Consider the following 12,064-nt stretch of genomic DNA (forward strand, 5'->3'; position numbering starts at 1 on the left):
AGGCACGGCCTGACCCTGACTAGTGCTGGCGGGGGGCCACACCTCTGCCATGCACAGGCCTCGTGGGCCAGGCAGGGGATCAGTTCAGGGACTCTAGGACAGAGGCAGAGCCTGCTTCTAAGTTCTCTGTTACATTTCCCTTGGCTTCTTCCTGTGTCTTCATACTAAAACTTACCATCTGGGCTCAGCAGCGTGGCAGGCTGCTGGGGTGACAGGCAGGATTTTGTGCGTGTGGCTTGGTGAGCAGCCCAGAGGGACAGAGCCTGCCCCCTAGGACTCCAGGCTTACCTTGGTGGCCAAGGGTGGCTGTGCCCTGTGGACCTGACTCCCGGGGCTGTGGGCAGGGAAAGTGTGGAGGGAGATGGGAGCTGGGAGAAGGGAAGGGAGGAAGAGAGCCCATGAGTCCTTGAGCCTCCTGGATAGTTCGCCAAACAGCGCTGGCCAGTGACCAGGGGGACTCTGCCTTCCAGATGCAGGTAAGAGTGGAATCCCACCTTGGTCTGGGCTTGGTTGGCTATGGTGTTGTGCCATTGCCCTCTATGCGCTAAGGAGGCAGTCTTAAAGCCTGTCAACCATTGTCCTGCATGAAAGTGTTAGTGCTAAAGTTTAATCATGGTGTGTGGCTGAGGAGATGGAAACTAGTTTGTATTTTTAGTTTTTTGAGACAGAGCAAGACTCTGTCTCCCAGGCTGGACTGCAGTGGTGCCATCATAGCTCACTGCAGCCTTGAATTCCTGAGCTCCAGAGATCCTTCTGCCTCAGCCTCCTGAGTAGCTGGGACCGCAGGCATGTGTCAGTACGCCTGGCTAATTTTTTTTTTTTAAATTTTTTGTGGAGACGGAGTCTCCCTGTGTTGCCCAGGCTGTTCTTGAACTCCTGGGCTCAAGCGATCCTTCTGCATTGGCCTCCCAAAGTGCTGAGACTATAGGCGTGAGCCATTGTGCTCAGCCATAAACTAGTTTTTAAAGCTGATCAAGGGCTTGGTCACTTCATGTTGGACAAGGGGTTGGGTGAGTTATGACACTCAGTCTTCCCAGGCAGTGTCTCTTTCCCAACAGTTCTGGAAGGAGGTGAAGGGGCCACCAGACCCCTATGCACTGCCCTGCCCCCAAAGACCTCCCTTGCACCCACAAAGGACCCATTGTCCCCACACAGGCGTCTTCATCCTGAGCCGCCCTCTGCAGCTGTCACAACACTGGAATCCGCTCACTTTTCCCTGGGACAACTTTGTGTTACCAGAGCTGGGTTTGAGGTTTGCACATCATGCCGCCCGCCCCGGGTTCCCCCAGGCCGGACACAGGGCAGTTTGAGTCCCAGGCCTCCTGAGTTCCAGCCAATGTGTACTATGGGTGTCCTGAGCCTTTCCCGGTCCTGGGTGCACCTGTTTTACAGTGGGACTCTTGACCTGGCTTCTGCCTTTGCCTAGAGTCCTGGAAATGTCCAGAAGCCTGGGGGTGGGGCCAAACAGATCACCCTGTATCTTTCTTCCCTGATTCTCTAGGGCAAATGGCAAGTGTTTTGGTTTTAAATTACAAAACAGTGGACCTCATAGTCTCTGCACGTAACCCTTGGTCTTGGTCTCTATCTCTTTTCCTTTTTCATTTTGAAACCTGAGGATCCATTGCCAGGCCTGAAAGCCTGGAGCCCCATTACAGGCAATCTCTTATGTGCCGTGGCTTCTCGACTGTACCCCACAACTGTGGTCTAACTCGCCCTTTTCTTTCACCTCCTGTTCTCTTGCCAGCCTTGCAGCTTCAGGACTGCTGATCCTGATTATGCTGTGCAAACGGTGTTCGTTCCGCGGTCACACTCTCCATGAGGCAGCAACATCTAGGAGTGTTATCCCCATTGAAGGGGCCGAGAAGCCAAGGAAGGAGGAGGGCAAGTGCTGGCCCAAGTCACACACAGATGAAGGCACACATGGTCACGCACACCTGGGGAAGCTTAGCAGCACTCCTTGCTCTCTGCAGAAGTTCACAGAACCCCGCGCTGAGTGGACCACCGAGCTCAGAAGGGTTGCTGTGTGACGCTCGAATCAGGAGGCCCTGATGGACTCTTCCTTTCTCTGTCTCTCCGGCGTCTGACTGAGGCATGTTTTTGGGACTCTAGTGAGAAGGACTCCGGTTTTCAGAACACCTGCAATATAGGCAGAGCACCAATCTAAGCCTGCAGAGACTAGACAAGAACAGCTGGAAGATGTCTTCTTTCCCTCCTTCCTTCCCCTTGTGCCCCCTCCTCAAACTAGAAAGTGATGGGATCTTTGTGTCATTTGCATGATGACTTCTGGGACTCCTGTGAATTAGTTGCTTCTTCCTCCTGTGTTTCTCCAACCGAGGGCCACTGCTTGAATTGAACAAATGATGCATCACAAAATTACAAGGGGACTCTTCAAATTCAAGGTTGGTGCAATCTGTATATAATTGTATTGTAACAGTGGTCCAGCAGATGGCAGTAAAGTGTCATGAAACAGAGTTGCCTGGTGACCTGTGCTGCACCTTTGTGAGTTCGCAGCGACCAGGCTTCACACACGGGACTTATTGGAGTCACTACTAAGCTGAGGCCACAGCAGAAAGACCACTACATTTTGCATGACCTAGGGGCTCCATGCCAGCCTGTCTGCACCAGAGCCCTTTCAAAGCACGTGGTTTAGTTCAGGGCTCACATTGGATGTTGCCTGGTGTTGTTTGGCCAGCAAGGTAAGAATGGTTTTAAAATTTTTGAATGACTGAAAAAAAGTAAAAAGAAAATAATATTTTGTGAAAGGTAAAACTCACATAAAATTCAGATTCCAGGGTTTGTAAATGAAGTTTTGTTGGACTCATGCACACTCATTTGTTCAGTGTTGTCTCTGTTGCTTTGAGTTGAGAAGCCTCCGCAGACACTGTGTGGCCACAGAGCCTAGAATATTTACTGTCTGGCCCCTTACAGGAAAATGCACCAAGCCCTGGATCGCTCCTTTGGGACTTCATCAGCTGCAAACCCTCACCGTATTTTTGTGTGTTTGGAAGTAAGAAGAGAGCAAGCGAGGGCCGAGACCGAATGGGAAGACCCGGTGGCTCAGAGAAGATGGTTATGAGTTCTCTTATTCCAGGGCACAGCACCCTGTCTGGGGGGTGCAGGCTTTGGTGGAAGTCCTCTAGCTTCAGTACCTGTGGTCCTGTCTTTAATGCTATGTTCTTATTTCAGCATCCCTGCTGGTCTGAGGGTCGTAGTCCGTGCACCAATTTTGATTCCTGGACGTAGCAGAATAATGCTTCCAGATTTTCAAACTCCTTTGGTGACAATTTGAGCATCTGCTAATGTCTTAGCCCTGTCTGAAATCCCAGCTGATTTTCAACACTGTGTAAGGGAACTCCTTCATGACCTTTGGATGAGTAATAGATGATAGGGTCATGCTGACATTAGACGAGAGCTTGCTAAACTCTGAAAACCTAAATTTGCAGTCCGTGCTCTAGCAGGTTTGGGTTCTCATGGAAACATCCTCAACAGACCAACTCAAGAAAGTAATTTCCACAGCAAATTGATTTCCTGGACTATGTTCTGTTAAAAGAAGATATGGTTATGATAGCTGATCAAATATTCAGCATTTATCAGGAAATTCAGCTGTCTCTAGCTTCAAAAAAGTTCCAGAATCCAACCACCTACCTCTTCCTCTGCTATCACTGGGCCCAAGACTCTCCTAAGGGTTATTGCAAAAGTTTCTCAGTGGCTCTCACTGCTTCAGCCCTTGGTCTGTTACAGGCTGTTGTCAAGAGAGCGAGCACAGTGGCTATCAAAAGAGCAGAGAGCTCTTTACCCTCCTCTGCTCAAAATCCCACAATGCTCGTCAGCTCACTGATGGCCAAGGCCCTCTGCCATCTGGCCCTGTATGTCTCTGACCTTTTGTGTTTGTGCCCTTTCCAGTCTGTCCCCAGTGCTCTCCTTGCTATTCCTTTGGGGCACTGGGCACACACCTGCTGAGAACATTCACACTGCTGGGTACTTCTGTCTGGAACACTCCTCCCCAGACACTTTCCTCACTCTCCTCAGCCTTTGCCCAGATGTCCTTTTCTCCCCAAGGTCTATCTCAACCCTCCTTCATGTCGCACCCTGTCTCCCCACCCCCTGGTGCTGTACTATTACTTACATTGCAGCACTTATCCCCCAGCATGCTATTGGATTTGCTTATTTATTATCTAATGCTGACTGCTTTTCCTTCTAGATGCAAGCTCCACAAGGCCAGGCATGCTTTGTTTATTGATGTGCCCCAAGTGCTTAGAGCAGTTATCTGGCATGCAGCAGGTGCCCAGCACATATTTGTTGAATGAATAAATAATGAAATGAATTCTTGAGAGGCAAGCCTTCCCAAGTACTGAAGACTGGGTTGGAACTGTAGGTCTTCCTTCATTAACAAATGATCTCAAAAAGTTTGGGTATTGTTTTAACAGGGCTCCCTGCCAGGATCCATGAGTCGGCGTCTTGAAGTGAGAGACAGGACCCTCTGCTCTTCAGGTTCTATCAGTGCAAAGAGGGCCCACTAAGACCGTCTCCGCAGGGCCCCATCTGACAGGCACCAGACAAAGCTCCTCACACTCCGTAAATGCCACCCATCATGAATGTGGCTATGATTAAATCGTGATGAGGACAGTGACCCACAAGACTGGAAAACCACTTTGGCACCTTGACGCAGATGTTTTCAAGGACCGGGTTAGAGAACGTGTACCATCATTCCACTTTTAGCTGTTTTGTTTCATTACAACCTTTTTAGTTTAGCATGACAACCATAACAAGTACAATATTTTGGCCAATTTCATTTAATTTGTCACATACAGTGGAAGAAATATTAAGATATTTTCTACTTGACTATGTAGCTGGGATGATTGGAACTGAAAAATATATTGTGCATTTGAATGGTTAATTTTATTATGTTCACATTGTGTACATATTCTGTGGCTTACATATAATCAGTAAATATTCTATGACTTATTCTTCTTCAGAAACATGTGGAAAGATGAACAAAAAACGACAACAGCATGACAGGGTTAGGGAATTCTAGAAATGGAAAAGATGTTAAAAATGGGTTTATAGTAAAATCCAACATCTAGAAGAAGGATTTAAAGTCTAAGCAGAAATCCTTTCTGGCGGTCTGCAGAAGTCTCCCATCTTGCTAAAGTGTCACATTTGGCACATATTCCTGGAAACGTTTTAGTCTTTTTCAATTAAATTCCTTACTGCTGTCCCTCTTGCCAATCTGCCATTAACTTGCCTCCTGTTGCTGCACCTTCAGTGGTTTTCCATTTCCTTTAGGACAGACTCCAGAGAAACTCATAATCTGGCACCAACATATTAAGACTGTTACTTCTTTCCACGTGTCCTTTGTCTCAGTCTTGGCCTCAGTGTGGGCTCAGATTTCTGTGATAGGGAGCCACCATGTTTGGGGGTCCGGACTCAAGGTGGCAGGGGCGTCACGAAGGCGTTGCCTCATCACTAGGGCTCTGGGGTTCTCCTGTTACCTATTTTCACACATCAGTGTGCTGGAGGTTGTGATGAGCCGAGAGGGAATGTCAATGTTACCAAGCAACCACGAGCCTATGAGAACCCAGTTGGGATTATGGCCACTTGTACTGCAGGTAGCAGGCACTTCGTACACAGCAAGGACCTGTGCGTGGACAATCCTGTGTAGTGTACGAATCACCCTGTGCGTGCTTGTCTATTTTCTCCTGTAGCTAAAACACTGCTCACAAGTCCTTCCACAGTTACCTATTAAATAATAGTCACCATCTTTTAAGGAACTGATAACTTCTGTCATTTTAAACTGTTCCAGAACACAGCAAAGGATGAAACAGTCTTTATCTTTTTTTTTTTTTTTTTTTTTTTTTTTTTTTTGAGACAGAGTCTCACTCTTGTCGCCCAGGCTGGAGTGCAGTGGCACAATCTCAGCTCACTACAGTCTCCGCCTCCCAGGTTCAAGTGATTCTCCTGCCTCAGTCTCTTGAGTAGCTGGGATTGCAGGCACCTGCCACCACACCTGGCTAATTTTTGTACCTTTAGTAGAGATGGGGTTTTGCCATGTTGGCCAGGCTGGTCTCCAACTCCTGACCTCAGATGATCCACCTGCCTTGGCCTCCCAAAGTGCTGGGTTTACAGGCGTGAGCCACAGTGCCCGGCCGTCTTTATCTTTTTCTAATGGTGAACATAACTCTGATCTCACACTGGGGAAAGAAACCACCCTAGCATGATAAGGAAAATGTATAGGTTTATTGTACTCAAAAACAAAGATGCAAAGATCTCAGTTAAAACTAGCAAATCTTATCTTCTTTTTTGAGACAGAGTCTTGCTTTGTCACCCAGGCTGGAGTGCAATGGTGCCATCTCAGCTCACTGCAACCTCCACCTCCCAGGTTCAAGCTATTCTCCTGCCTCAGCCTCCTGAGTAGCTGGGATTACAGGTATCCACCACCATGCTCAGCTAATATTTTGTATTTTTAGTAGAGACAGGATTTCAACTTGTGGGCCAGGCTGGTCTCCAACTCCTGACCTCAGGTGATCCACCTGCCTCGGCCTCTCAAAAATGCTGGGATTACAGGTGTGAGCCACCTTATCTTCCATTCTTTAAAGAAGAAAAAAAAGGTAACAAATCAAACAAGCAATGCTCTCAAAGATAGTGCATCCTGACCAAGAAAGGTTTGTGAGCAATGCAAGGATAGTTCAACAAAAGGAAATCTGTGAACATTATTACCATGTTACTAGAGTGGAAACAGAGTCATCTTGTGATCTGCAGAGATGTCAGAAAACACATGTGAGAAGCTGTAAAACTTCCCCAAGCTCCACTACTGAGTGCAGTGCTTGAAAAGGTAAACAGGGATGGCTGGGTCATATGGTACTTCTAGTTCTAGATCCTTGAGGAATCGCCATACTGTTTTCCATAATGGTTGAACTAGTTTACAATCCCACCAACAGTGTAAAAGTGTTCCTATTTCTCCACATCCTCTCCAGCACCTGCTGTTTCCTGACTTTTTAATGATTGCCATTCTAACTGGTGTGAGATGGTATCTCATTGTGGTTTTGATTTGCATTTCTCTGATGGCGAGTGATGACGAGCATTTTTTCATGTGTCTGTTGGCTATATGCATGTCTTCTTTTGAGAAATGTCTGTTCATATCCCTTGCCCACTTTTTGATGGGGTTGTTTGTTTTTTTCTTGTAAATTTGTTTGAGTTCTTTGTAGGTTCTGGATATTAGCCCTTTGTCAGATGAGTAGATTGCAAAAAGTTTCTCCCATTCTGTAGGTTGCCTGTTCACTCTGATGGTAATTTCTTTTGCTGTGCAGAAGCTCTTTAGTTTAATTAGATCCCATTTGTCAATTTTGGCTTTTGTTGCCGTTGCTTTTGGTGTTTTAGACATGAAGTCCTTGCCCATGCCTATGCCCTGAATGGTATTACCTAGGTTTTCTTCCAGGGTTTTTATGGTGTTAGGTCTAACATTTAAGTCTCTAATCCATCTTGAATTAATTTTCATATAAGGAGTAAGGAAAGGATCCAGTTTCAGCTTTCTACTTATGGCTAGCCAATTATCCCAGCACCATTTATTAAATAGGGAATCCTTTCCCCATTTCTTGTTTTTCTGAGGTTTGTCAAAGATCAGATGGCTGTAGATGTGTGGTATTATTTCTGAGGACTCTGTTCTGTTCCATTGGTCTATATCTCTGTTTTGGTACCAGTACCATGCTGTTTTGGTTACTGTAGCCTTGGTTACTTGTAGACTACTATAGTTTGAAGTCAGGTAGCGTGATGCCTCCAGTTTTGTTCTTTTGACTTAGGATTGTCTTGGCAATGCGGGGTCTTTTTTGGTTCCATATGAACTTTAAAGCAGTTTTTTCCAATTCTGTGAAGAAACTCATTGGTAGCTTGATGGGGATGGCATTGAATCTATAAATTACCTTGGGCAGTATGGCCATTTTCACGATATTAATTCTTTCTATCCATGAGCATGATGAGTTGATGGGTGCTGATGAGTTGATGGGTGCAGCACACCAACATGGCACAAGTATACATATGTAACAAACCTGCACATTATGCACATGCACGCTAGAACTTAAAGTATAATAATAAAAATAAATAAAAAAATAAAATTATACAGTTAAAAAAAAAAAAGAAAAGTTAAACAGATACGGCTATGACCTTTCATTTTTTTTCCAAGAGAGTAAATACTTTCAGGGTTAAGTTAGTATTTTCTCTAAGCCCTGATTCTCTGAGTGATTCTGCCTAAGTCAGTTAAGAACTATCATCTCACTCTGTCTTTGGCTCCTTGTTTATGTCTTGTGGCTATTAATTTTTTTTGAATTTTAAAGATAAAAGTGCAGGCAGAGCCCATAGATATTTTCACTCCAGGCAAGAAGTGGAATCAAAGGTTCCTGAGATTTAGAGGGGCACATGCTCCTGTGCTGATGGCCAAGAGCCTCCAAGAAAGGGTAGGAGAGCTGCTCATTCCAAACGGAAGAGTGTGAGCAGGGCCACAACCACACAACCGGTCACGCTTTGACCTTTCTCATTATGTGGAGGATTCGTACAAATGGCGTTTTAATCATAAGTTATTAATTTAAACCAGACGAAATGCTCTTGGGAATTCTTCATTCTGTGAAGGGGTTTTCATAAACTTCCATGATTTTTCACCTAATTCTCCCTTGTTTACTTTCATTGGGACGTTGTAATATTTTATAATTTAGACTTTTCACCTTTGGAAATAAACCAGATTTGGAAAAAAATTGTGTCAGAATTTTGGATGCATTTAGTAAGATGTGTAATTTATGTAATCAGGACTGCTAATTTGAGGAAGTAAGATGGTTGGAGCCCAGCCCAGGCCGGGTCAGCACTGGGCCTCCTGACCCCGTCTTAGTGAATCTGTGGCTTCTGGGCCGCATCTCTGTCTTGAGCCCAGTGGAACCTGGGTTTTCATGGCACCTAGCACAGAAACATGTGGTTGAAAGGGACTACATTAGAAGTTAGTCGTAGTCTTCAGACATTTAATTAGATTAGTAGATGGTTTCTCACAGGATAACTCACTGACCACCCTTTGGGCAGAACCGGACCCACTTGAATGTGGCAAATTTGTCTCAAAGGATGTGTGTAGTGGACACAATTAACCATCCAGTGTTCTTATTCTGAAAAACCCCCTCCGGGAGAGAGCCCACCCAGTGATGCACTATTCAGCACTTATTCTCATCCATTTTCTCTTGAATTTCTCCAGTGTTCTGTCTTCTCCTATCTGGGATGAAGCTGATGACCCATCCCAGTTCTTGCCATGGAGGCTGGTTGGCTTCACTGGATTGGCAGACTCTTCCTCTAGCCATACTCTCTTGGGAGGGGTGCAGAGTGCTTGTTGGAGCAGTGAGACCTCTTGCTAGGCAAGAATGAGGAAGCATAGAGTGTGATCTTTACACACCACTGAACTTCAGTCATGAGGAGATGGAGCTAACACTGTGGCAGAAAGAAGGAAATGTAGAACTCCGTGCTATTGGAGAGCCTCTGGGCTAACCAGTTCTGAAACCGTGTTAACTGTTGGACTTAGTGGTTATGTATTTTAATTTTTTTTAAGCCAGGCTGCGTTGGGCCTCCTCTTACATATAGTGGAAAGGTCCTGAGTAACACAGAGGTGAGAATGATTCTCCGTAATTTGGTGAGTGTAAGATATCTTCACTCCCCTTTCTGTGATGCATCCTCACTTATGGCCTTGAAGTTGCAAATATCCAAAACTAACCATTTCTTCCTTTGAATTGCTTCTTTTGAAATATTGTTTTGAAGCCCCAGGAGCAGGTAGTAGTGATAATAATAGCAGTAGCAGTATTACTACTACTACTATTGTTAGTATTAATAATAACTCATGTTGAGTGTGTGTTTCCTAGTATACATTTTATGTGTGTATTTTGTAATCTCTACAGTAACACTTTGAAGCCAAGATCACCATTTCCCTATTTTACAGAAGATGACAACTCAGGCAGGGAGAGGTGCCTAATGCCACACTGTTAGTGACCAGAACCGGACCCAGATATAGTTGGTCAGATCTCAGGGACCTGCATTTCACTGTCTCCAGAAGCACATTTCAACTCTCTTTAAGCAAGGAGGTGAGTTTTATGGTGGATTTAGAGTTAACATTTCATTTTTTCTTTGTAATTGAAATCATGATTTATTATTATATGTGCCCCACAAGTACTATTCCAAAAGAGTCTGAACCAAGGACTCATTATGTATTATTAGATTCCTTATATTTTCATTTTAATGCACTTAATCTGTCATAAATGTATATTAAAATAGGTACAATAAAACATCCCAGGACACTCATTTATTCTACTTTGTCTTTGTAATTCCTGCAAGAGTCACTTCATGTGTTGGCATAGGATGTTATTTGACCCTCATGTGATGGTGAAGGCTGTGTGTTCTTTTTTGCTGGTGCCCCGATCATCATAAGGTGATCCACTTTGTATCTCTGCATGCCTTTTCCTCCCTCTGGAATTCTACTTTGTGTGTGTTGAGTAAACGTTGAAAAAATCTATTGAGTCTAACTTGTACCCTTCCCATCAGACAGCTCTGCCCTAAGATGACTTGGGGACCATGAACAAAAGGCACAACTTGGCTTCTTTAAAAGATTATTTATTCCTCATTTATTCTTTATTTGCTAGCAACAAGCAAGCAAATAAACAAAAATGAAGACAGAGGGCAGACCGGAGATATACGGCAGATGCAATGATACTGCCAATGTTTAGGAACTCATAGGCAGAGAAGAAAGCAGGGGTGGCCCTCAGGGAAGCCTAAGGGGCAGTGTTGCATTTTGGGCAGCTGGCATGAGATTTTCATCTTCTTATCTGGGTGTAGTGGAGGCAGGGAGAGATGTCCAGAGACTGCACCATCAGTCAGAATCCAGGCAGGAAAGGGTTGTCTGGGGACTGCATTGTTCTCTGCCCATCATATTCACTACCCACCATCTTCCCTGCCCACCAAGTTCTCCATCCTTGATGCCACGTTTTCCATGCCCACCAGGCCCCCTCCCACCCACCATGTTCACTGCTTGCTGCCATCTTCCCTGCCTGCCCACTATGTTCTCTGGTCACTGTCATCCTCCATCTGACATGTTCTCTGCTTGCAGCCATGTTCCTCTGCCTGCCCTGTGTCCCAGCCTCCATGCTGCCTGCCACGTCCCTGCACAGGCCCTGGCCCTCACAGAGGGTCCTCCTCAACCTTGCACTTCGCTTCCTGCTCCCTCCCAGCATCCCCTCAGGCCACCAGTTGTTAACATTTGGCAAACACCCTTTCATGTAAATTAAATCCTACTCATACTTAGATTTTGACTCATGAAAATATCTATCTATGATCTGGATTTACAATAACCACTGGTTTTCATGCTACTCCTAATTCAAGGGGATAATCCCTGCCAAGTATGGTGAACAGAATGGGAGGTAAAAAGAGTTGAGGGTCTCCCAAGAAAACGCAGTCTCTTCCACAGTTTGATGTAAATACCATGACCTCTGCTGTCCTGTGTGTTGTATTTGTCCTTTGACTTCTGAGGTTTCTGAGGCTTGGCTTTAAGGATACTTTCTATAGTTGGAGTTTATTTTTTATTTTTTTGAAAAAAAGTATTCATGACTCTGTGGTTGCAGATGACTTTTCCTGGTACATCAAAATATGGTCTTTTTAGTTACTGTTTTTGTTTAAAGCCATAGTAACATAATTGAGTTACAGTTGGGAGTAGCCATTTTGTAGAACTTTTAAAAATATCGAGCCAAATCTGTTTGCCATAGCACTTTATAACACCAGGATTAAATACTCTTTGACAAATGTTTTAATTGCTGACAAGTGCAACTTAGGGAGGCGGTTGTGAGGAGTTTTGGCTGGTGTCCCAGTGCCTGCTGTCAAGTGCTGGCATGGCCCAAGGAGCTCTGGTAACCAGGAGGCGGGGAAACTAGAGCATGCTGACTTGGCCTGGCCTCCTCCTAGGTTTGGAGTCTTTCTGTGCCTTTCTCCTCATGCCGGTCGGGACATGACAGGACTCACTATGGCTCCACTCTCCATAGTTCTGCTGGGATGAATGGAGTCA

General features: G+C 45.1%; 1 long non-coding RNA gene across 2 annotated transcripts; it reads left to right on the top strand.

Moving 5' to 3' along the window:
- The first annotated feature begins 1,747 nt into the window (after positions 1 to 1,747).
- LOC139356094 (uncharacterized) lies at positions 1,748 to 5,016 on the top strand. Of its 2 annotated transcripts, none has more exons than XR_011607478.1 (4): positions 1,748 to 2,399; positions 2,929 to 3,069; positions 3,187 to 3,343; positions 4,428 to 5,016. It is a non-coding gene; the product is annotated as an uncharacterized lncRNA (long non-coding RNA). The 2 variants fall into 2 exon arrangements; XR_011607477.1 differs by lacking the exon at positions 1,748 to 2,399 and adding an exon at positions 2,581 to 2,696.
- Positions 5,017 to 12,064: the final 7,048 nt, after the last annotated feature.

Source organism: Macaca nemestrina, chromosome 9, assembly GCF_043159975.1.
Source record: "Macaca nemestrina isolate mMacNem1 chromosome 9, mMacNem.hap1, whole genome shotgun sequence".
NCBI lineage: Eukaryota > Metazoa > Chordata > Mammalia > Primates > Cercopithecidae > Macaca > Macaca nemestrina.